The sequence below is a fragment of the Canis lupus genome, chromosome 29 (assembly GCF_048164855.1).
Source record: "Canis lupus baileyi chromosome 29, mCanLup2.hap1, whole genome shotgun sequence".
Classification (NCBI taxonomy): domain Eukaryota; kingdom Metazoa; phylum Chordata; class Mammalia; order Carnivora; family Canidae; genus Canis; species Canis lupus.
The window spans coordinates 12,042,820-12,069,026 of NC_132866.1; the positions used below are offsets into that span (position 1 = coordinate 12,042,820).

The 26,207-nt window shown below is 47.6% G+C and overlaps 1 long non-coding RNA gene across 1 annotated transcript in view; it reads left to right on the forward strand.

Annotated features, from left to right (window-relative positions):
• LOC140620537 (uncharacterized) overlaps positions 1-26,207 on the forward strand; it is a 43,973-nt gene that overhangs the window by 10,869 nt on the left and 6,897 nt on the right. The window lies entirely within an intron of this gene.

Genomic DNA, 26,207 nt, shown 5'->3' on the forward strand with positions numbered 1-26,207 from the left:
CCTCCCTTTCTCTAAATGTGAAGCATTTGAACAGTCCCGCATTTGGTGTAATTGCTCCTTCTGTTCCTTTGCTTGTACCTCCCTGACCTTGAAAGAGCCATTTTCCAGGACTGCTGCTAATGGACCTTCACACGATGACAATAAAATATCCTGGCGCTCGGAGAAGAGAAAGGAGAAGCCGTCTTGAATGATTCTTCATGTTATCCAATGTCTTATGAATCGGCCAAGGTGACAGATTCCCTCTGCGCTTTGGCCTCATTCGTCTGGCCCCCCCGGTGCTGGGAATGATGCCGTGTTTTAAAATACTTTACCATTTTTGCAAAACCTACCTTGAGTAATGTCATGGCCCGCTGCTGACCCTCGGGGCGGCCTCTCCAACCTACCGAGTGGGGCGGGTCCTGTGAGTGGATGCGTTGGAAATGTTCAGTGAGTTTTCTGAGACTCAAAAGATGCCCGTAGCTGGGAAGCTGAATCTTTAGGCTTTTGTACTTGTCCTCTCTGTCCACTTCCAGAATACAGCCGACCTCCAACGTGGGGAATGAGGGGTCAAAGGTCTGCGGCCTGTCCTGAAGGTCTGATACACAGATCCCCAGCTGCACCTGCTTATGCCCTCCTGGCCAGAGGGTGGAAATGAATCCTTGCAGGACATGCCTCTGCAATTCTCCCTGGGAGTGAGTGACCATGTGGTTGGAGACCTTGGCAGTTTGTCTAGCACTGTCTGGCAGCTGCCGGAGGCTTCCATGGGATGGAGGGGTACCCAGTGGGGCGGTGAGCTGCCTCTGCACCCAGGTCCCCAGAGGGTGTGAGTGCAGGATACGGAGTTCTTATAGGGCCTGAGATCCACGGTTCAGATCCATCCTCATTCAGAAAGCCTGGCTGTGATGCTGGGAGCCTCAGCTGAGGGTTGTAGTGGTCCCTACCTGCTGGCCTGGATGGCAGGAGAACTGGGTTCTCCTCCAGCTCTGGCCTCTAACTTCCTAGGGACCCTAGACGGGTGTCCTTTCTCCTTTATGTTTCTCATTAGCAAGGTGAGGAGTGGAGGGGTGAGGTGGGGTCCCTTCTGGACCTGACAGCCCCGCTTTGCTGTCATCGGGGGTCCCTTTGCTCCTGTCCCAGCCCCAGACCAGGAACCGCGGCTCAGAGTGCCTCTCCTGCTGTGAGCTCAGTACTCCAGCAGTCCTGCAGTGTGGCTGTGGTGAGCTCCTCACTCACTGGAGGGGACCCAATGAGGACCTTTGACCCTGTGTAAGGTCCCCACATTGGAGGGTGAGGCCCGAGGTCAGCACCTCTGATGGTAAACTCTGTGCTGACTTCACATCTTTAGACCACTGCCTAAGCCCCTACCCTTCTGGCGGGGGTGGGGTGGGCGTGGGTGGGTGTTGGGGGCAGAGTGTACAATCCCACCCATTTGAGCTTTCTGGTGCTGCCACCCACTGTGAGCTTTGTGGCTTAAAACCTCACAGATTTATTTTCTTACGATTCTGTGGGTCCCAGTTTGACACAAGTCTCACTGGGCTAAAATCAAGGTGTGGGCAGGACGGTGTTCCTTCATTTCCTTGCCTTGTCCAGCTGCTAGAGGTTGCCTGCATTCTTTAGTTTGTGGTCCCTTCCTCCCCCTTCAAAACCAGTGGGTATGGGTCTCCCACTTTGTACCCCCCCCTTTTTAAAAGATTTTATTTATTCATTCATGAGAGGCACAGAGGGGCAGAGGGAGAAGCAGGGTCTGTGCAGGGAGCCCGAGGCAGGACTCGATCCCGGGACTCCAGGATCACACCCTGGGCTGAAGGCAGACACCAAACTGCTGAGCCACCCAAGGGATCCCCTATACCTCCCCTTCCTTTCTCCCTTCTCTGACTCACCCCACCATTTCTTTTAAGGCCTCCTGGGGCTCGATTGGGCCCATGCAGGGAATCCGATAGTCTCCCCATCTGAAGATCCTTAGTCTTATGCACATCTGTAAATCCTGTGGCCACATAAGGTAACCACAGCTTCTGGGGGATTAGGTTGTGGATATTTTAGGGGGGCAGCACGATTTTGTCTGCCATCCTACGCCACTCTGAGGCTTGAGCCATAATAGGTTTCCTTTGGTGTCTCAGTTCAGGTGCTGGAGAGGAGTCCTCCCCAGTCGTAGCAGCTGAGGTAGCTGGTCTGTACCCCACACTCTTATGGCCCTTTATCATCCATATCACCGTGGCAGTGGCCTGGACTCTTGGAGGTGATAGAGCAGAAGTCTAACCGGGGCCTCCTCTCAGCCACTGTCCCCCTGCATCTCGCTCTGTTACTCTTCTCAGACTGCCTCTTGGGGGCTGAATTGTGGCCCCCACAAATTTACATAGATGTTCCAAGTCCTGGTCATCAGTGCCTCAGATTATGACCCTAGCCCTCAGGGGTAAAGCCTGGCTGAGCTGTGTCTCAGCCTTCAGCCTCCTCGCCTGTCCCTTCGTCAGCTCCGGCCACACTGGCCTTCCACATACTCATTTCTTAACAGCCTTTTTTGGGTCATTGTAATGGACCTAGAGTAAGCTGGATGTTGTGCAATCTGATGGGTTTAAAAAGATTTTTTTTTTAAATCTGATGAGTTTTTTTTTTTTTTTTTAATCTGATGAGTTTTGACATATGTATACACCTGCATAGCCGTCACCACTGTCAAGATGATGAACAGGTCACTGACCCTTGGGAATCTCTCCCCCCTGCCCTACTTCCCAGCTCAGGCAACCCCTGCCACCAAAGATTACCTTTGCTAGAATTTTATATAATTGGAATCTTCCAGGAAGTGTTTTTGTTTTGTACAGTGGCCTCTTTCTAGGTTCTTGGAACTCCTGCTGCCCTCCTGCCGTGGGATCTGACCCTCCTCTTTCCATACTCTCCCTCACCTCTGTTTAGCATCCCTGAGCTCTCCTTGGTTCCTCAGAGAAACCTTCCCAGAGCCCCCAGACCAAAAGGGCCCCTACTTAATGTCCCATGCTGGCCCCACATCCTCTCCCAGCCACCTTCCGCAGGTACATTTCACATTGTCTTTGTTTTTTATTTTATTTATTTTGTTTTTATTGACGTTCGATTTGCCAACATCTAGTATAACACCCACATCCATCAAGTGCCCCCCTCAGAGCCCGTCACCCAGTCACCCCACCCCACCCGCCCACCTCCTCTTCCACTACCCTTTGTTTGTTCCCCAGAGTCAGGAGTCCTCGTGGTTTGTCTCCCTCTCTGATTTTTCCCCACTCAGTTCCCCTCCTTTCCTTATAATCCCTTTCACTATTTCTTATATTCCCCATATGAATGAAACCATATGATGATAGTCCTCCAATTTTCACATTGTCTTTGTGACAAATGCTGTTTCACCCACCAGTCTCCACTGGTGGCAGGTGCTCTGTGAGCCCTGGCACCTGGCAAATGGGTGATACAGAGGAGGCACCGGACAGACAAATGCATCCCTGCCACACGGGGCTCAAGAGCTGGTCTGTGCAGTCAGCCTGCCTGATGGTCTTGGGCAAGATCATCCAGCCTTCTTTACACCTTTGGTTCCCCATCTTTAAAATGGGCACAGCAACTGTGCTCACCTCACCATGTTGTGGTAAAGTCTAAGGGAGGCAATGCATGGGAGGAATTTCAGAGAGCCCCTGACACATAGTTAGCACTGAGCTGCTGAAGGTCCTTTCGGGGGCTATCGAGGATTAGAAGATAGTTCTGTGGCTCAAAGCTAAATTTTTCTTCTTCCAAATGATGGGCCTGCAGGGCTAGTTTTTTTTTTTTTCTTCCCCTTTTGCTAACAAGCCCGTAGTTACAGGTTTCTTGTTGGATTGGTAATGTGGGAGAATTAACCGAGCGGGGATAAATCACTGTGCGAGCCTGGGTCCAGTCCAGGGTTGGGATTTCATTAGCTGTTGGCAGCACTGGCCTCTCCTCGAGTCCTCTTCCTGGGGACTCAGGCTGGATTTATTCGGTGCATATGTTTATGCCGTGGACCCCGAAAAATGGCCCTGTGGGGTGCGTTGGAAAGTAAAGCCGACAGGCGGGCAGGGAAGCTGTAACTGTGGCTGTGGAGAGTGGATTTCCCATCATGCTGACATCAGTAAAGCCCCACAGGCTTCTCAAGCCAGTCCTCATGGGTTGTGCCCTGGCCTCAGGTAGAGCTTGCTTTAGAGAATATGCTGGGATCGGTAGGCTTTTGAATGCGATGGTCTCTCCAGGCTGATGAGGTCATGCCCAACTGAAGGAGCCCTGAAGACCGGGGTTGGAGGCATTGGGCTCTGTGTAATTGGGCAAGATGCTGGGCCAGGCCTGTGTGGGTCTGGGTTCAGACACAACTCTGGACAGTGTACTCCAGGTGAATGGGACTCGCTGGAGTTGCACAGTAGGCAACCTGTGCAGCTGTATGTGGTTGCTCTGTCCAGGGTACTGGTTTGTAGATTAATATTTCAAGGCAAGCGCTCAGACCCTTAGGAACATTGAGGAAAGCAGTAAGGAGTGGAAGAGAAAGCTGGCAATCTGTGGAGGGCAGATGGCAAAGCCCTTAGAGCCTCTGCTGTTGCATCTGTAACACAAGGATCATCTCTCATGCCCCACTCACTGCACGGGGTTATTGGGAGGATGATGTGAGCTGGGGCATGCAGAATCTTTGTACGCTGCTGAGTAGGATGGGCAAGTATTGCTTAGCTCTTTGTGCTCTGGTCCAAGGGTGAGCTCTGGGCTCTCCAAATTACAGTTGTCCCCAAGAGAAGCACTAGCACCGTCGCTGCCTTGACATGAGATTTTGGTTTTCTGGGAGAGAGCCAGAGCCCACACTGGTGGGTGTTGGGAGGCAGAAGAGGGAACCAAAGGGGCCACAGAGCAGAGCTTCCTCCCACATGGCCTCCTGCTTGCTGAAGGTGCCAGGGAAGAGCGGACAAAGCAGGCTCTTAGCACCCGGGGCTTGACGTTCCACCTGACAGGTGCTTCTGAGGCCAAGGCACTGCTCTGCTCAGTGTCCCCACATGGCATCAGTGCACACTGGCAGCAGGACACAGTCCTGAGTGACCTGGAGCAGCCTTCCTCCTGTCTCCTGTGGTATCAAGTAGTAAGTGTGTGGGCTCTAGAGCAAGCTGGAATGTGGTTTGAGTCTCCTATAGTGCTCTGGCCTTGGGAGAACTGGTCTACCTCCCTGCCAACCCCCCCCCCCCCCCCCCCCCCCCCCCCCCCGCTTCTCTTCCTGTCAAGCGAAGGTAGCAATAGCACCTCTCAGAGTCTGCTGTGAGAATTTAGCGAGCCCAGTGCCAAGGTGCTCCAGAGGGACTTGGCTCTCAGGGGAGGCAAGAAACAAAAAGTGCCAAGGGATGGCACCTGTTTCCCCTGGGAGTCACCAGTTTTTGCAAGCGGAGAACTGGGAGTGGCTCCCTTTATGTCTGGGGGTTTTGGGCTGGTGGGCTGCCTCCTTGTGTGGGGCATGTTCCCAACCGGGTTGGGAAGTAGGGGGTGACCTTGTCTGTTCCCAGCCCCGGAACTGCCAGGATATTTTTTGGAGGGAAAAATCCCAGCACTAAAAGTCCCTAGCACAAAACCCAATAAATCTCAAAGACTCATAAATGAGATGGTCCCAATATACTGATCTGCCTTCCTAGACCCCCAGGACAGACCTATGCAAAGAAAGTCCCAAATAATATAGGTCACCCCACAGTATTACAAGCTCCTGATGGTTCTGCTTCTTTCTTCTGAATACTCAAGGCAGCCCCCATGGAGGAAACAGATAGCATTTCTCTGAACTATCAGCAGCTGGTCCGGGCTTTCTCCAGGTTATTTGGAGAAATAGGGTGGCAAGCGCTCAAAGGCACCTCTGCTTCCTGGGATGAATCCTATGGCTTGAGGCTATACCTGGACTCCTAACAGATGAGAGTTGGGCTCCATCCATCAGCATTCTGGAACTTTCCCTGCTGCCCAGGGCTCACATGCACCAGGGGTCTATGGGGCTGTTCATTTGTGGGTGTTGTGGCCTGACCGGGAGGCACCTTTCTCTGTGGGTATCTTGACTCCAGGTACCTGGAAGCTCAAGGAAAAGCAACAAGCATAGGCTGAGTTGGGTTTCCATGTAGGGAAGGAGACTAGGGACCCAGGGCTTTTGAGGCTTATATTTGGGGATCTCCCTCCTCAGATCAAACAGTCCAAGTGAATTATTAATAGTCGTCAAAAGAAAGACCACTTATTGAGCATGCACTGTTTCAGACACTGAGTTCGAGGTAACTGGGTTATCACTGGGTCCCCTGTGTCCTGGTCTCTGTGAGGAGCCACTTTCAAGGAATATAGAGTGGCACCTCCGAGGCAATTAAAGGTAGTTCACATGCTGACTCCATCTCTTGAGGAGGATCAAAGGCAGGAACCTATTCTCCGTGTGGTGTGTAACACGTTACACTTGTGCTTTCTGATGCTGTTCACATGGTTGCTCTCCCCAAACTTGCTTGTGTTGGGTGGGGGGTGGTCAGAGGCCAGAGTCGGGGGGTCGGGGCTCAGTCCTCATGGCCTTCTTGGGAACTTGCTCACCTTTACCCCAGCGGCCCTATCCTTCTCTTCTGACAGACAAGGCATCAGTCCAAAATGGCAAAATGTAGTTGGTGGCATCCATGAGTTGATGAGTCGTTTTAGTTTTTTTTTTTTTTTTTAAATAAATGAGATTAAAACTTTTTTTCCCCAAACAGGGCAAAGTTTCTTCTGTATGATTTATTATAACTGGAGTTATTTTTAAAGAATGGGTGTTCAGAGGTGCCTGGGAGGCTCAATCAGTTGAGCATCTGACTCTTGATTTTGGCTTAGGTCATGATCTCAGGGTCAAGAGATCAAGCCCCGCATCAGGCTCCAAGCTCAGTGGGGCATCTGCTTGGGATTCTCTCTCCTTCTCCCTCTGCCCATCACCATCCCCCCCCAACTCATCAGGTATGTGCTTTCTCTCTTTCTCTCTCTCTCTCAAAATAAATCTTAAAATGTAGAGAATGGTTGTTGGAAGCTGAAACACCGGAGTGTTGTATAAATCAGAATAAGATGTGCTTTCTCCCGTGGTGGCCCGTGCTCACCTGAAAGCCATGAAAGACAGTCTCAAGGCTGGGAGAACAGTGAGGTCAAAGGTCAAGAAGCCATCTCTCCAGCATTAGACTCAGGTTGGCAGAAAATCAGCTTTGGGGTCCCGTTTCAGAGGATTCAGGCACTAGCCTGGGAGAGCCAAATGAGCATTTGAAAAGTTTCCTAGGAAGACGCCCATGACCCTTCGAGGGAAATGATCCAGGTACAGGTAGCCCTAGCTTGTGGATCTGTCTGGCTATTTTTAAATTTTAATTTTTTAAATTTTCTGTTAGATTTTATTTATTTGACAGCACACAAGCAGGGGGAGTGGCAGGCGGAGGGAGAGGGAGACGCAGGCTCACGGCTGAGCAAGGAGCCCGATGCTGTCTGCTTATCTTTAATAGGCTAAGTCAACTGCATCCCTTCAAATTCCCAAGCCGTGGGGAGAGGATGCCACTTGTCACAGCTCCTTCTGCCTCCTGCCAGTGCAACCTGCTGTCCCCATGGCTGGGAGCCCCCCGTGGGCACCTTCTGCCATCTTGCCCAGGGCCACACCTGACCTGCTGAGGAGACAGGTGTCACGGTGTTCCCCACGCGAGGCCGGCTTCGTCACGGGGTGAACAGAAACAAGCTCCAGGCTCTCCTCTGTGCTGTGAGTTTCTGTTCAGGACTGGGGGAGACTCCGAGTGAACTCGGGTGGAATTTCAGGGCAATCTCGGGAGAGCCTTATCTTGGGATGGAGGTGGCGACCTGAAGGCTTGGCTCAGTCGTGGGAGGGTGGGTTTCCTGGGGTCTCTGACTTAACGACTCCTTCCTCTCCTTCATGGAAGTCCCAGGCCACCTCTGTGCTTCGGTGGACCCTGTCCACAGGGCTGAATGTCACCTTGTGCTGGGCTGACATTGTACGATGACGGTGACGATACCTGGTGCCCGCGCCTCGGACAGGCCAAGGGCTCGGTGTGCAGCAGCTCCCCTACATGAGCCCCCTGGAAGCTGCTGTTCTAGACGTGGGACCTGTCTGTTCTAGATGTGGGACGTATCTGTTCTAGACGTGGGACGCTGAGGCCCGGAGGGGTGGTTTGCCCAGGGTCACCCAGCTAGAAACAGGTGGAGTCAGAATTCAAATCCGGATTTTCCAGCTTGGAGCGTGGCTGTGGGTCAGAGCTCTTCCTTGGTTGGAGCTGGCTTTAGTTTCTCGTTGCCCCACCTTTTCCTTCAAAGGCCCTCGCTGTCTTCTGGTTTCTCATCTGCCACCCGTTCGCCTCCTTGGCTGGATCGCCTTCCTACTTGGCCAACTCCCACTCATTTCCAGGACCTGGCTCAGTGACTGTGACCTCCCCGCTCCCCCGCCCCAGTCCTGCCTGGGTGCCTCTCCTGGTGCTCGCCTAGCATCCTGGGCTTCCTCCCAGCAGCCTGGGGACCACTCACTGTTATAACTGGGTGCTTCTTGTCCATCTCCCCCGTCCATGCAAGCATCTTGAGAGTAGGGCCTGCTCACTGAATGTTTGATGAATGAATGAGTGAGCGAAGGATTAACTCCTGTCTCTTGCTGCCATGTCTGGGATTATCAACTCCATGTTTCTGGTCAGTGGTGCAGCCTGGTTGCTGGGCTTCCATCCCGTCTGCACCCTTGGGTTTCCCATCTGGAAGATGGGGAGGTTCACTGATCATCCTTGTAGGGTTGTAGTGTAGCTGACATGAGTGTGAACTCACGCCCAGAGCACTCAGAACAGCCCTGGCTGCCTGTGAGCCATCCTTACTTTGCCAGGTGCTTGGCATCCTGGGGGTGAGAGAGGCTTTGCCCTGGGCTGACCTACTTCTCCCTCAGGCGCTGCTCCCTGGGGTGAATGACTCAGCATTTGCAAGTTGGGTTTTCTTTTTTAAGGAGCCAGGTCATTTCCCCCATCAGAGCAAAGCTAGTAGGTGGGGTTAAATGCCAACTGATGGGGTGGGAGGGGGTGTTTGGGGGTGGGCAGGCGTTATAGGGGTGTGGTTGGAGGTTGGGGGATGGAAAACAAAGGAAATCATCCAGATAAAAAAACCAAGAGACTATTTGCTGCAGGGGACAGCAAATACAGTGTGAGCGTGTGAGAGTGTGTGTGTGTGTGTGTGTGTGTGTGTGTAGGGCATGAGAGGAACGAGCCAGGAGATGTCTGGAACACGGCTGTACTGGAACACGGCTGTAAGATGAGATTCGAAGTAGTACTTAAATGTCCCCAGATCTGTAGCTGCAACAGCCTGCGGTCTACCTCCTAACTCGACCCTGAGGTGATGCCCCAGGGAGGCAAATGTGTGTGTGTGTGTGTGGGGGGCAGTATATTCCCTCCATTACCTCTGTATTCTCTCTTGCAGTTTTCTAAACTGTATTCTGTAGAAACAAGTCCTGCCAGAGGCTCTTGGAGGAGGGTTCTCCGGTCACACAAATGGAGGAGCCCACTCCTGTGTCTCTTCTGGGCATTCACAAGGCATTTTGCACTGGAAAGGCTCTGAGAAGGCCTGCAGTAAAGAAGTCCTTGTAATTTTGTTCAGGCCAGTGTTTCCCTGATTCCTTGACCAGGGAACCCCTTTTCTCATGTTACACCCATCCACATCTTGTGGTTCCAGAAAACTATAAGGGGACTAAAACCAGGGAACCTGCCCCTCTACCAAAAAGACTGGCACACAGTTTGTAACAGTATGACATTTGGAAACTTAAACATGAAAAATGAGTTAAAATCATTAGTTTAAATCATTAGTATTATGATTATAATATAATAATACATATATTATGTATTATATATGTAATACATATATACATATAATATATTAATATATATTATATAATACAATACATAATATAATATATATTATAATATATATTACATAATATATTATAATATATAATATAATACATAATATATAATAATACATATAATATATACATATAATACATGATATATAATTTAATTATAAAAATTAGTTAAAATCATTAGTATTAGTTTCTTAGAGCTGCTGTAACAAAGTATAAACCGGGTGAGTCAAAACAATGGACATTTCTTGTCTCCTAGTCCCTGAGGCCAGAAGCCTGCCATCAGGGTGTTGGCAGGGTCATGCTCCCTCTGCTGCCTGGAGAAGGGGGTCCCTCCTCTCCTCTCAGAGCTTCTGGTGGGTGCAGGCCTGTGGCAGCCTCACTCCAGGCTCTGCCTCTGTTTTCACGTGACCATCTTCCATCTGTGTGGAAGATGTCCTATGTCTTCCTACGTCTCTCTCTCCTTGCTGTGTTGGTTTAGGGTCTCCACCCTACACCAGTATGACTCCTCTTAACTAATTATATCTGCAACAACCCAACGAATGCAAGATCACGTTTTGAGGTTGTGGGGTTTAAGAGTTCAACATGTCTCTGTGGGGGACACCATTCAACCCCTAACCGAGACCCTTCCATGCAGGTGGTTCTGGGTTGGGAGTGAACTGTAACCATCCAGAAAGGTACCTTCTCTACCTTCAGAGACCCGGCAATGACGTTTGCCATGCACAGTAGTTCGTATGTGCTGAGGGTTTGCTGTCTGAGGATGTTAGGATAGCTTTCCTTGAAACTTCCCGCAGGCATGAATGCTGGGTTCCACTGTTACTATGGGCCTAGGGACAGGCAGGTTCACTGAGGGGACACAGCTCGTCAGAGAACTGGAGTTTGGAACTTGGGCTGTGTGTCTGCACGGCCCTGGCTTTTATGTTCTGTGCTGTGGGACTTCAGGTGGAGATGAGTAGCTGGCTTCAGATAAGTTCCCGTCCTCCTTGTCACATGCATTTTTCACTCCCTCACTTTTTTCTTTTTGGTCTTCATATATTTATTAGCCACTTAGATTGGATTTTCAGTGAATTTATGTCCATATCCTTTACCGACTTCTTGGTTGCTTTTCTTTTTTTTTTTTTTTTTTTTTCTTGGTTGCTTTTCTATTATCAATTCATGAGAACTCTCTCTACAAAGCAGATAGTAACTCTCTCAAATGTAAATATTTTTCCCACCCAGCAATTTTTCCATTGGAAAGTATATAAGTATATATATCCATTGGAAAATATATAAGATATACTTATATCTTTTGCTATTCAAGAATGTTTAATATTTTTGGTTAAAATATCTTTTCTTTTTTTTTTTTAAAGATTTTATTTATTCATGAGAGACACAGGGAAAGAGAGGCAGAGACACAAGCAGAGAGAGAAGCAGGGTCCATGCAGTGAGCCCGACGTGGGACTCGATCCCAGGTCTCCAGGATCAGGCCCTGGGCTGAAGGCGGCGCTAAACCACTGAGCCACCTGGGCTGCCCTAAAATATCTTTTCTTTCATAAACTTCAAATTTTCTCTCTCCATTAAAAATTCCCCCCGATGCCTAACTTATATTGTCTCCTACATTGTGTGATTTTTATTGTTTTACTTTTGGCATGTGAGCCTTCATTCCATCTAGAACTTATTTTTGCGAATACTTTCAGGAAGGCATCCCGTGGTACTTTCCTCCAGAAAGAGAACCCCTTGGGCTGGCACCGTTTATAAGTAAATTGTCCTTTCCAGTCGAATTGCCAATTATTTGCTTTTCTCCAGGGAGGAAAAAACTGGGCAAGTGTCATGGAGGAGATGGGATTTCAGGAACTGCAGGAATGTGGGGAGGAGGGATCTCGTGAAGGGGTAGGGGTCCTATAAAGAAGAAAGGGGGGCTGGCTGGGGATTGAGGGGTCCGACTGAGGAGACGGGGCAGGTGCCATGGGGTCAGAGAGCTAGGCAACACCAGGTTAGCTCTTACAGGGCAGGGCACCCCTCCTCTTCCAGTGTGTGTGGGGCCGGGGGTGCTGGAACACGGAGTCCCTGGCCAGAGTGACAGTGTGCCCGTGTCCACGGGTGTGGTCCTAAGTGATTGTCACTGGAGATCTGAGGTGTTGACAGGAAGGCAGTGCCCAGGTCTGGGAAGTGGGGAGGGGGGTCAGGGAGTACCTCAGAGGCTGGAAAACTGAGCAGGAGCCCAGTCCCCCTGCTATGGCCGGCAGATGTAGCAGCTGCCGTGCCCCCCACCCCGTCTCCTGGGCACTCACATGTCCATGAGCGCTGATGAGCCTGCCTGGAAGCACCTGCTGCTCTGCCTGAGCGTACTCGCCCTGCACGTGGGCAGGCCAGACATGCTAATTAGTTAGCCAACGTCTCCAGGAGCAGCCCTCAACCCAGGGAGGCTGGAATTTGGTGTGTAAACCCTTTGCTTCCTTGGCCCTCTCTCAGAAGTCCTCAGCTTACTGATGGCCCCAGTTACCAAAGGCCATAACCTTCCCTGTCCCATCTCACAGCACTCCCCTACCTGTGCTTCCTTGTCTCGGGATCTGCTTCTGGGGAAACCCAAACACAGATGTTAGGTCAGGCCCCAGAGGGCTGGCTGGGACCTATCCCATCTCTCCTGCACCACACGCAGTTGGTGCTCCGGCTTGGTGGGGGGTGGGGTGGGGTGGGAGCCTATGGGGAAGGGAAGAGGGACTTGCTGAGTTCACCTCCAGAGAAGGTGCAGCTTTGGAGGTTGTGAGTCAGCGAAGCTCACTTTCACTAGTTCAAACAACGCGGAGGAAACGTTGGCCCATGGAGCTGAGAAGTTCTGGTGGTGACACTAATTGGAGGCACGGCTGGGTCCATCTCATCTGCTTTCCTTGAGCATCTGCCTTTGGTTCAGGTTGTGATCCTAGGGTCCTGGGATCGAGTCCTGCATCAGGCTCCTCATAGGGAGCCTGCTTCTCCTTCTCTGTGTCTCTTATGAAACAGGAAACACCTGGCGCTCTCCATGTGGTTTCCCCTACCCTGGCCCCAGGTTTATATTCTTCCAGCTGAGCAATCCCAATAGAAAGACTGCCTCTTTTCAGATAATTTTGGGAAAAGTCTCAGCCTTGACCCTACTGAGTAAAGGACCTGATGTCTGACCCAGTCCCTGTGGCCAGGGGAGGGAGACAGGAGGAGGAGCTGGGAGCTGACTGGCCAGGCCTGGTCCTGGGCTGCCCACCCCGCGAATGGGCTCAGCCTCCCAAGAACTAAACGGTCTGATGCTGGGTCTGACATCCTCTCTTCTCCCAAAGATGGGCTCTGTTCCCTGTGGAAGAGGGACAGGGAAGTGAGAGCGACAGATGAGGGTGGGTGGGTGGGGCTGACGGAACAGTGGATAACAGAGAGACAAAGGCAAGAGGCCAGGGGCACGGGGAGAGGAAGGACCATTTTGATGAGTCTCTTGGGGAGCCCAGGCTGACAGATGTCTGCCCAGAAGCACTGTGAAGAGAAGGCAAGGCTTTAAATATACATATATATATATATATATATATATATATATATATATACACACCCACGTTTTTTTGGGGGGGAGGGTTTGTTTTCAAACTTCTTGTTTTGAAATAATTTTAGGTTTAGCTGAGCGTTGCAGAGATAATGCAACTCTCCTGGAGGCCCTGATCTGGTTTCATGATAACAGCTTACATGCTCATCACACATTTATCAAAATTAATAAGTTGGGACACCTGGGTGGCTCAGTGGTTGAGCGTCTGCCTTTGGTTCAGGTCGTGATCCTGGGGTCCTGGGATCGAGTCCCGCATCAGGTTCCCCCTAGGGAGCCTGCTTCTTCCTCCATGTCTCTACCTCTCTCTGTGTCTTTCATGAATAAATAAATAAAATCTTTAAAAAAAAAAACCTAACAAGTTAACATTGCCGTTTCTATTAACTGCAGACTGTATCCAGATCTCCCTGTTTTCCCCCACTGATGCCCATTTTCTCTTCCAGGATTGATTTCAAGATCCTCCTTTGCTTTTAGTTGTCATGTGTCCTTATCTTATTTTTGTAAAAATATTTTATTTATTAGAGTGAGCATGAGCAGGGAGGGGCAGAGGGAAAGGGCGAGAGACTCTCAAACAGATGCTCCATGGAGCGTGGAGCCTGTCTTGGGGCTCGATCCTGTGTTTGCAAATCAAAACCTGAGCCAAAACCAGGAGTTGGATGCTTAACTGACTGAGCCACCCAGGTGCCTCATCCTTGTCTTATTTTTTAATCATCACATGGCTCTGATTGGTGACCACTTTCCTCATCTTTCCCTGCCTTTCCTTACCTGGACACTTTGGAAGAGAAGTGGTCAGATATTTCATCGACTGTCCCTCGATTTGGGTTTACCTGATATTTTCTTAGGCGCAGACTGAGGTGATGGGTTTGGGGAAGAAAAGCACAGGGGGAAGCCTTCTCAGTGCCTGTCTTCAGAGGGCACAGGTCACCAGCATGACTTATTGCTGCTGCTGTTGCCCAGGCAGTCACAAGAGCTCCTCTGCTGTCAAGTTCATGGTTTTCCTTTCCACGCTCCATTGGGATACAGGGGGCTTGGGACCAGATTGGCCCCAGGAAGGGAGAACTGGCACCGCTTCTGCCCTCCCAGGTCCCCGCTCTCTCTGGCCAGGCCTCCTCTTACATCTGCTGCCAAGTGCTGGAGCAGACACCAGGCCTCCTTTTGCTGTCACCCGGGGAAGGATGGCTGTGGCTTCTCCCCCAGGGCCTGAATTTTAGGGTCATCCCATCTGCTAGTTCACAGAACCATTGTGTTTCAGGTACGTCTGGTGGGGGGCTATGGTTGCCCACCTCTGGATTCTAACCGGGAAGCCTGCGCCAAAGGCAGGATGCAGTTTGTCCCGGTTCCCAGAGAAAGCTGGAATTTCCTCAGGGGTGAAGAGGATTTATTGAGGGCAAGGAGGGGCAGTTTCTCCCAGGAACTGGGGGGACCCGACTTTCCGAGGAGGACACTTGCTGGGCAGAGGTAGGGAGCTCACACTGCGGGAAGGGGCTCAGGGACAGGGCTCATGTTGGTGTTGGTGACAGCCTGTTTGGCGGTGTACCCGTTGACCTGTGGCTGCTCTCTGAACATGCAACAGTTTGCAGATCCATTCGTTAGACTCCTGTTTGCAGTTACGTTCTGAAGGCTAATCAATTGTCAGAGTGAGTAAGACCTTGTGCTTTATTATTTATTTATTTTTTAAAGTGTATTTTTAAGAAAGATTTTACTTATTTATGTGACAAGGAGTGTGAGCACAAGTAGGCAGAGAAGCAGGCTCCTTGCCAAGCAGAGAACCCAATGTGGGGCTCCATTCCAGGACCCCGGGATCGTGACCTGAGTCCCAAGCAGATGCCCAACCACCGAGCCATCCAGACGCTCCAGACCTTGTGCTTTAAAAGGAAACCAAGAGGGGATCCCTGGGTGGCTCAGCGGTTTAGCGCCTGCCTTTGGCCCAGAGCACGATCCTGGAGTCCCGGGATCGAGTCCCACGTCGGGCTCCTGGCATGGAGCCTGCTTCTCCCTCCTCCTGTGTCTCTGCCTCTCTCTCTCTCTCTTTCTCTCTCTCTCTCTATGTCTATCATAAATAAGTAAATAAATAAATCTTTAAAAAAAAATAAAAGGAAACCAAGGGGTGCCTGGTTGGCTCGGTCAGTAGAGCTTGCGACTCTTGATCTTGAGGTCGTGAGTTCGAGCCTGACATTGGATGGAAAGTTTACTTAAAAAAATAAATAAAAGGAAACCAAGACTAAAAGTAACTGTGGTTGGTAACTGAAAAACTTGGAGGTTTGTAGCATTCCTGTGCTCCTGTGGAATTCACATATTTTAGCTCTTACTGGAACTGAGGGACAGGCCGGGAAGACCTTGGATTTGAGTTTGGTGTCAGCCCTGTGAGGCTCAGGCTGTGGCCTTACACTTTATTGGTTTGGTGTGACCTCTGGCAAGCCTGAGGCCAGTGTCTCCTTTGAGAAATGGGGATAGTAATAGTCCAGCCATCTAGTCTTGCAGTGCAAGGGACTGTTTGCATTTGAGGTCATTAGGCAGGCCAGAAATTAAACCATAGGTGTGAAGGAGATTTTCTATTTGGCCCAAGAAGGAGGAGCAAGATTTGGGCGCAGTGTGCCTGGGGCTGAGAGGGTCTGTAGGGAGGGAGTACAGGGTCTGTTTGTCTTCATCCTTGGCTCCAAGGATTGGCTTTGGGCCTCTCGAGCAGCAGGAAAAGGAGTAATTGCTTTTGCAAGACGCTGGGCTCAGACAATGCTGCTTCGGGTCCTGGGGACACCGTGGGACCCTCACAGGGAGGCCCCTCTACCATTTGAGCCTGGAATGCCGAGAGGGAAGAGAACACAGCTGGCTGGCACCTTGTGGGCTTTGTGCTCTGGGAGACGGTGTCTGAACCCCAGCACAGGGGGCTGCATAAGACACGGTCCCTGAATGGTGTGTGCGCAGCCCAGAGGAGGCCAGAGTGGAGGAAGGTGACAGATTGTGGCTGAGCCCGTGGTAGCCCAGGGGGTCCCAGAGAGGCCCCTGTGGGCAAAGGTTCGAGGTGGAGCCAAGACTCTGAGGTTGGTGTCTGTGACCTGGCACGATGCCCGTGGGCCCACAGATGGTCCCCACCTGCAGGGGTGGCTGAAGACACCCGGGTCACTGTGATACCTGGCTCGAAGTCAGGGAGCCGAGTGCAAGCACGTAGGGGATGCACCGGCAGCTCATGGTGCTGTGACCGACTCTGGGTGCCCCACTCAGCCACCTGTTCACTGCTGGGAGCCTCAGCTCAACATTTGTGAGATGAGGATCATGAGAAGGACCTCCTTTGTCAGGGGGTGTTACAAGGATCCGATTAAGATGACTTCTGGGCAGCCCCGGTGGCGTAGTGGTTTAGCACCGCCTGCAGCCCAGGGTGTGATCCTGGAGACCCAGGATCGAGTCCCACGTCGGGCTCCCTGCATGGGGCCTGCTTCCCCCTCTGCCTGTGTCTCTGTCCCTCTCTCTCTGTGTATCTCTCATGAATAAATAAAATCTTAAAAAAAAAAAAAAAGATGACCTCTTCTCAGAGATGGAGAGACACGTACGAAGTCCTCGCAGCTGAGGGCGTCGGTGCCAGCTTCAGTTTGACCTTGAGGTCAGCACCGTGTCCCTGCTCAGTGGATGTGCCCAAAGGAACAGGTGAACACTGTTTCTCTACTCCGTAGCATCCCGTTAGAGCTCAGACGCACTACCTGGGGAAGTCCTGTTGTGAACACGCTGCTATGGAAATAGAACACAGAGCCTGAACCCTCGCCAGTGAAGGCAGCTAGTGGTCACGGGGGGACTGGGTCCCCCCAGCTACTGCACGTCGCTGTCTGATCTCACAGTGATCCTATGCAATGGGTCCTATCCTGGGACCCAGTTCCCATTGGGTAGAACTGCCATTGTACAGAAAAGAAAACCAAGTCTTGGAGGTAGCCTGCCCCAGGAGGTAGAAGGCAAGCCCAGGATTTGAACCAGGTGGTTTTCTCCAGAGCCCCAAGTCTCCAGTCCTTGGCCATTTTGCAGTGGATGAAGCATAGAACTTGGTCTCCATTATTGGGGGGCCGTGCCTACAGCCCATTTCTGGTTCACCAACCCTGACCCCCCTGTACCACACCACAAATGAGCGGCTTGCGGGGGCTTGCTGCCAGGGTATGAAAGACCCCAGGCTTCCTCCAGGAATGACGTTAGGGGATTCAGAGGCAGAGATGGTTTCCGAAGAGCTATTGGAGCCAACGGTTATTATTTTTTTGGTACAATGGGTAAAATTTTCCTCTCCGTTCCTACTCCCCTGCTAAAAGACTCAATTGAATAAGTAAGAGAAACAGCAGCATGTGTTATTTGAAAACTGTTTAGTGCAATTACTGCTGCAGACTTTACTGAATTTGAGAATGATAGACGGCAGATCTTAATTTTCCAAGCTCTCCATTCCGGCGAGCAGTTTGTTAAAGACTAGCGGTGCGGCTAATCGCCGGTGCATAATGCCCACAAATACACGTTTTTCCTTTTTATATAACACATTATGCTAATCACCCTGTATTCCATTTTTCAATAAAAGGTCAGCAGAGCACTGTTTGTTCAGAATGTGCAATTTAAACTTCATGTCTGTCATTAGAGATAATCTAGGTTTGCTGTATCAAGTGGGGTTGTCATAGAAACCAGACCCGCAAGCTCTGTTTACGGCCTTTGGAGAATAAACACTTTGCATTTATTTCTCTGGAAAGGGGAAAAAAAAAAAAAACATCAGAAATCATCGAACAATTAAGTAAGGTTTGAAAACAAAGCAGTAATAGCCCAGAAGAGAGAGCTATGTCATTCATCAAAAATCAATAACTGTCACACAGTTGGTATGCCCGGGCATTCAAGCAGGTGACTGACGGAAGTGGTCAAGTATTTCCCCTGGGAAGAACAAGTGAGGGAGAGTGGATGTGTTATTATGCCGAGTACAGAATTAATTTAAGTGTGCTAATGGGTTTTATCCAAGCTATTATACCCTTGAAAAGCATTTTGTGTAAGTTGCATTGAGTGTCTGATCAGGCTTTTTATGCCACGTATTTGGTTATTTGTGAACCCCAAATAACTGAGATGATTCTATATTACGGTTTCTCTGGTCTCCCTATCATTTAGAAGGACCCTCTCTTGGGGCGCCTGGATGGCTCAGTCGGTTAAGCATCAGCCTTTGGCTCAGGTCATGATCCCTGGGGGAGGAGGGTGGTGCTTGCTTGGTGGGGAGTCTGCTTCTCCCTCTGCCTCTCCTCCTGGCTTGTGCTCGCTCTCTCAAATAAATAAAACCTTAAAAAAAAAAAAAAATAGAAGGACTCTCTCTGGAAGCAGTTCAGGAGTCCTGGGCCTTGGATTTTTTTTCCTTTAAGATCCTGCCTGAGAAGTATGATATTGACAGCTAGTTCAATTTGAAACCTCAGAAATCACCAAATATTTTGGAGCATAAGGATATCTCAAGTAGTGCATGGGACATACTTATTTGAAAATGATTTATTGCTTATCTGAAATTCAAATTTAACTGGATGTCCTGTATTATATCTGTCACTTTGTGTTTCAGGGGTTCAAGAAGATGAGGAGGTAATTCTCTGATCTCTCCTACCAGCCTCAGGCCTGTGCTTTCTTTAAGAGGGGAATGAGAAGTGTGTGCACAGGATGTGTGCATGATTCATCCTGTTAAATTACAGTGTAATTGTGGCTCTTATTTGCTGGAGACACCAGCAAAGTCAAGTTAAAAAAAATGTCACCTGTTTGCCAATGACCAAACAACCCTTTGGCATTGCCACTCGGTAAGGGGAAAGCTCCTGTTTTTTGTTTTGTTTTGTTTCCCCATTTGAAAGAGAGTTGTTGGGCCTTCTTTCCTGGGGGAGGAGCTAACCAGTCTTGATTGTTTTTAGATCTGGTCCCTAGTTATTTTTTGGAGCTGGGCCAGGGGAAGGACCCAAGTTTATCTGTTGCATATAATGTTCAACCTGGGGATGAAAGTGTGGGCTTCTATGGACTGTGGCCCTGTCCAAGGACCACCTCATTGTTGTAATCTCTACCCGTGCAACACAATTCACAGAAATCTGGTAATTGGGTAATATGGGAGGAGAAGAAATGAATTTCATCTGGGGAATCCAGGGAGCCTTCTTAGAGGAGGGGGATTCTCAGCTGATCTTTGAAGTGGCCATTTATTAAATCAGGCTAGTTAACACTAGGCAAGTATATCTCTTACAAGGACACTCTCACTGGATTTGGGGGCCACTTCAATTGAGTATGATCTTATCTCGATCCTTATATACATCTGCAAAGACCCTCTTTCCAGAGATGGTCACATTCTGAGTTTCCAGGTGGACATGAATTTTTGGAGGATACTATTCAACCCATTCCAGTTGCCAATGATCAAAACTTGGTAAATGTCACAAAATTTAGGGATTTCTCTTGAACAGTCTAGCTTGCCCCAAAAGGCCTGCAATAGACTAGGGCAGAGGGGCAGCTGGCCCTTTCCCCAAGCATGCCTTCTCCAGGCACCTGGGTACTCTGCCCAGGCCCTGATTTAGTTTAGGTGGAGCAATTATGGTTCATTAATTTGGAAAGATACTCGAATATAAAAGTTTCTTTTTACTGCAGGATGCTATGCGGTGTGACTTTCCTAAATTAGAAGAGAGCACAGAGTATTTCCCAAATATATATAGCCATAGGAAATGCCCCCTTACCATCCCAGTTGTTGGAACTTGCATGGCATGGAACACAACACTGGGAAAAGACGTCATGATTTTTGATGAATGGCTGTCCCCCACCAAATGCTAGGCATTCTTAGAGCTTTTAGGAGGCCTCTAATTCTGGATAAAACTGCCTGGCTGCACAGTCCTGTGATTTTGGTTATTTAAAGGACAGGCTGGGATCCCTGGGTGGCGCAGCGGTTTGGCGCCTGCCTTTGGCCCAGGGTGCGATCCTGGAGACCCCGGATCGAATCCCACGTCGGGCTCCCGGTGCATGGAGCCTGCTTCTCCCTCTGCCTATGTCTCTGCCTCTCTCTCTCTCTCTATGTGACTATCATAAATAAATAAAATTAAAAAAAATTAAAAAAAAAAAAAAAAAAAAAAAAATAAAGGACAGGCTGGTCAAGGAGTTTTGGGCGATAAGGAAAGCCACCAGACACTGAGATCGTTGACAGAGGTCACCTCAAGGGAACCAGGGAGAGACTCCTGCAGGCTACCTGCACACTACCCAAAGAGGAAGAGCTGGGGAGAACCAGGACTGGGTCCTGCTGCCCCAAACAGGCTCTCCTCTCCTTGTCTGCTTTCAGGTTCTTTGGCACCAAGTCTAATCTTTGGAGGAGCTTCTGGCAGCACTTCCTATAGTGTCTGAGCCCAGATGAGTCTCCTGGAGGCCAGGGATGGTCTGTTCCCTGAGCTGTCACCTTTAGTCTCCTCTCTCTGCCACCAAATCCTACCACCAGCTCTACCCAGCAACCCCTTTTCCATGTGGGCCTGAAGAGCCAGGCAAAACCATTAACCTTAAATACTTTTACTTGGAAGTCACCTAGTATAATTTCTTCACTCATGTTTCTTGGTAATTCCATCCGGTGACTCCTAGCTGCAAGGGAGGCTGGGAACTAGGTGTTCTTATGCCCATCTCAAAATCAAGCCGCTCTTAAGGAAGACAGGGACACTGGGGTGTAACTAGCAGTCTGCTATAATATCCCTTACTTTGGACGAGACACTATTGATTTATTCTTTTTTATTTTTTTATTTTTTTTGACTTATTTTTTAAATGAAAAATTCCATACATGTTCATTGATGAAAATCTGCAAAATATTGACAATTGTCAAGAAGAGAAGAGCAATCAGTGGCCACTAATACTGCTTCCTTGAGATAACCATTGTTAGTACTGTATATAGACATTCCCTTGCCTCTCAACTTACTAAGATTTATTTACTTTTTAGAGAGAACAAGGCAGAGTGGGAGGGACAGAGGGGGAGGGAGAGAGAATCTCAAACAGACTCCTCACTAAGCTCAGAACCCAATGTGGAGCTCGATCCCATGACCTTGAGATCATGACCTGAGCTGAAACCAAAAGTTGGACACATAACTGACTGTGCCACTCAGGTGCCCCCTCTGTCCCCCAATTTTGAGGTCATCTCTTACATTTGATTTTATATCCTGTGTTTTCACATTTTCGCATGTCATTGAACTCTTCACAAATATTTTTACTGATGAAATGAGATTCGATCATAGGACTGTAATTATATGTACCATAATTTACTTAGTCGTTCCTCTAATGGATACCGAAATTGCTAGCAATTTTTTATTATTAACAATCAAGAACATTTCCTGGGCTTTGACCTCATTTTGGATTATTTCCTCAGGCTTGATTCTTGGAAGTGGAATTACTGGTTCACGTGGGCTGATATTTCAGAGTTTCTTGATATGCAATGCCAAATAGCTTTCGTGAAAGCTGATTCACATCACTCTCTCCAGGACTAAGAAGAAATATAAATTTAAAGTCATCTGGGCCTTTACCTTTATGATATTAGTGGTCAATTGATTGTTGAAACTTTCTCTTCTGTGCCCCTTTAGCTAACTGGTGTCCTACCACACAGCTAATGTCATCATGTTTTTGGGAGGCTGGAAGCCAGGAGCATGGTAGCCCCCAGACTGGGCAGTCATTAGGTTTCACTGATGTTCCAGAGACATCTTCAGCTGCAGTTCTGTGCCTCTTGTGTTGGGCATTGCTGACCATCTCATCAGTAATGATGTTTCCAGGCTTCTTTATGTTTTCCTGCTTCTCTCTGTCCATGGCTGGTTCTTTGAGGGCTCTGATGATCAGAGAAGGGGTAAAAAGTACCATTATAGTCCAGTCTGACCATTATGGAGGGTCAGTTTCATTGTTGTCCTTAGCTCCTTCCATCACCAGAGCTCTTAGCCTTACCTTAAAAACAAACAAACAAACAAAAAACAAAAAAACCCCCACCTTTTTAAGGGGCATCTGGGTGGCTCAGTCAGTTAAGCATCTGCCTTCAGCTCAGGGCATGATCTCAGGGTCCTGGGATTGAGCCCCACACCAGGCTCCCTACTTAGTGGGGAGCTTGCTTCTCCCTCTCCCTCTGCTGTTCCCCCTGCTTGTTCTCTCTGCCCCCCACCCCTCTCTGTTAAATAAAATCTTACAAATTTAAACCTCCTTTTATTTTAGAACAGTTTAGAATTTATAGTAAAATTGCAAAGATAGTACAGACAGTTCCCACATACACCTCACCCAGTTTCCCCTATTATTGTTTTACATTAGTGTACCACACTCTTATCATGGATGAACAAATAGCATTATTATTAATTCCATACCTTATTCATATTTCCTTAGTTGTTTTTTTTTTGAAGATTTTATTTTTAAAAAGATTTTATTTATTTATTTATTCATGAGAGACACAGAGAGAGGCAGAGACATAGGCAGAAGGAGAAGCAGGCTCCATGCAGGGAGTCCAATGTGGGACTCGATCCCAGGACTCCAGGATCACACCCTGAGCTGAAGGCAGATGCTCAACGGCTAAGCCACCCAGGTGTCTCTAAAGATTGTATTTATTCATGAGAGACAGAGGGAGAAGCAGGCTCTCTCTGGGGAGCCTGTTGTAGAACTCTATCCCAGGACCCCGGGATCACAACCTAAGTGGAAGGCAGATGTTCAACCACTGAGCCACCCAGGTGTCCCTGGATTTCCTTAGTTTTTAACCAAATGTCCTTTTTCTGTTCCAGAATCCCACACAGGATATCACATTATGTTAGTTGTCATATCTCCTTAGGCTCCTCTTGGCTGTGACAGTTTCTCAGACTTCCCTTGTTTTTTATGAATTTGTCGGTTTCTGAGGTATTCTGATTGGATATTTTATACTGTCGCTCAATTGGAATTTGTCTGCTCATCCCACCCCTCCTTGGTTTTTGGGAGGAAGACCTCAGAGCATTTAGCCATTCTAGATGCCCTATGTAGCAAATAGCCATTTGTAGATACCCTATATCCTATCAAGGGTCTATACTATCAACACGATTCATCACTATTGGTGTTGATCGTTTGGTCTAGGTGGTGGTTGTCAGTTTTCTTCCCTGTAAAGTGATTTTTTTTTCCTCCCTCCTTTCTATGCTGTGCTCTTTGGATGGAAGTCACTCTGTGTAGCCCATAGTTAAGGACTGGAGGGTTATATTTCACTTTCCTGAGGGCAAAGTGTTTACATAAATTATTTGGGATTCTTTTTGTATATTTTTTTTAATTTTTATTTATTTATGATAGTCACAGGAGAGAAAGAGAGGCAGAGACACAGGCAGAGAGAAGCAGGCTCCATGCACCGGGAGCCCGACGTGGGAATCGATCCTGGGTCTCCAGGATCACGCCCTAGGCCAAAGGCAGGCGCCAAACTGCTGCGCCACCCAGGGATCCCTGGAATTCTTTTTGTATTCGAGGTTTGACTATTCTTCCCCATTTATATATTTATTTGTTCAGTCATTTATATCAATAGGGACCCATGGATTCTTTGTGCACAAATTAATAAAGCTGTTAATGTTTATAACAGCTTTATTGACACATACCACATACCACACATACTACAAAATTCATCCATTTAAAGTATACGATTCAGTGTTTTTTTTTTTTTTTAATTAATCTCTATACCCAATGTGGGGCTTGAACTCAGGACCCTGAGATCAAGGGTTGTATGCTCTTCTGATTGAGCCAGCTAGATGCCCCAAGATTCAGTGGTTTTTAGTATATACCCAGAGTTGTATAGCAGTCACAAACGATTCTATAACATTCTTGTCACCACAAAAATAGACCCTTTACCCTTTAGCAGTCCCTATCCATTTCCTCTAAGTACCTCTGATCTTAGGTGACCACTAATCTTTTTGTCTCCATAGATTTACTTACTCTGGACATTTCATGTTAATGGAATCATACATACAATGTGTGGTCTTTTGTGACAAGCTTCCTTCACTCGGCATAATGTCAATTTTCATCCATATTGTAGCTTGTGTCAATAATGTCTTTTTATTTCCAGTTGTATTCCATCATCAAGATAGACCACATTTTATTTATCCATTTGTCGGTCGATTATGTGGTTGCCACTTTTTGGTTATTATGAATAATGCTGCTACAAACACCCATGTACAAGTTTTTATGTAACATGGTTTTAATTTTTCTTGAATACATAACTAGAAGTGAAATTTCTGAGTAGTGGGTTGAAGTAGAATTTCATTGTGATTTTTTTAAAGGTTATTTATTTATTTATTCATGAGAGGCAGAGCATAAGCAGAGGGAGAAGCAGGCTCCCTGCAGGGGGCCTGAAGTGGTGGTCAACCACTGAGCCACCCACTGAGCCACCTACCCAGTCCCTTTATTGTGATTTTGATTTGCATTTCTATGAGGGTTAATAATGTTGAGCATCTACTAATGTTCATATTGGCCATTTATATATCTTTGGAGAAATTTGGGGAGAAGTGATACCTTTATGGTGTTGAGTCTTCTAGTCTACTAACACGGGATATTTCTTTTTATTTAGAAATTATTTATTTCATCAGCATTTTGTAGTTTTCAACATTTAAATCCTGTCCATATTTTGGAAGTATTTGTTAGATTTTTACCTAAGCATTTCAATGTTTTGGAGCGACTTAAAACGATATTATATTTTTTATTTCAGTGTCTACATGTTCATCGCTAATATACAGAAATACAATTGATTTTTTTTTTAAATTTTTATTTATTTATGATAGTCACAGAGAGAGAGAGAGAGAGGCAGAGACACAGGCAGAGGGAGAAGCAGGCTCCATGCACCGGGAGCCTGACGTGGGATTTGATCCCGGGTCTCCAGGATCGCGCCCTGGGCCAAAGGCAGGCGCTAAACCACTGCGCCACCCAGGGATCCCAGAAATACAATTGATTTTTATATGTTTATCTCATATCCTACATCCTAGCTGAGATCATTTTTTAGTTTTAAGTTTTTATAGATTCTTTTAGATTTGCTATGTAAATATGTCATCTGTAAATAGGAATTTATTTCTCTCTTTCCTGTCTGTCGTTTCCTTTTCTTGCTTTATTGCTCTGGCTAAAACATCTAGCAGTATGTTGAATGAAAGTGGTAAGAGTGAATATTTTTTCCTCATTCCTAGTTTAGAAAGAAAACATTTGTCTTTCACTGTTAAGCATGATGTTAGCTGTACGTGTTTATAGATGCTCTTTATCAAATTAAGGAAGTTCTTCCGTTCCTATTTCACTGAGAGTTTTTAACATCAAAGTGCTTTGAATTTTGTAAAATTATTTTTGTTTTTGCATCAGTTGAGATGATTATGTGCTTGTTCTTTTTAGCTTGTTAATATGGTAGATTACATTGATTGATTTTTCAATATTGAGCCAGTATTGCATCCAAGGAGTAACTTGGTCTTAGAGTGTAATTCTTATTATTAATTGCTGAATTCTATTTGTTAGCATATTGCTAAGGACTGTTGTGTTTATATTCATGAGGGATGTTGGTCTGTAGTTTTCTCTTTTTGTATTGTTTTTATCTGGCTTTGGTATCAAGGTAATAATACCTTCATAAAATGGATGAGGAAGCTGTTACCTCCTCTTCTATAGTCTTGCAGGGATTGTGCAGAATCAGTGTTAATTCCTCTTTAAACAATTTATAGAATCCTGCAGTGAAACTATCAGAATGTAGAAATCTCTGCTTTTGTTTTGTTTTGTTTTTTGAAGATGGCTTAAATCATAAATTAAGTTTCCTTAATAGTTCTAGATCTACCTGAAAGATCTCTTCCACATTGGATGAGTCGTTTTTTGACTACTTCATCTAAGTGGTCAAATTTTTGTGTGTAGAGTTGTTCATAGTATTCCCTTTTTATCCTCTTGATGTTTGCAGGGTCTATG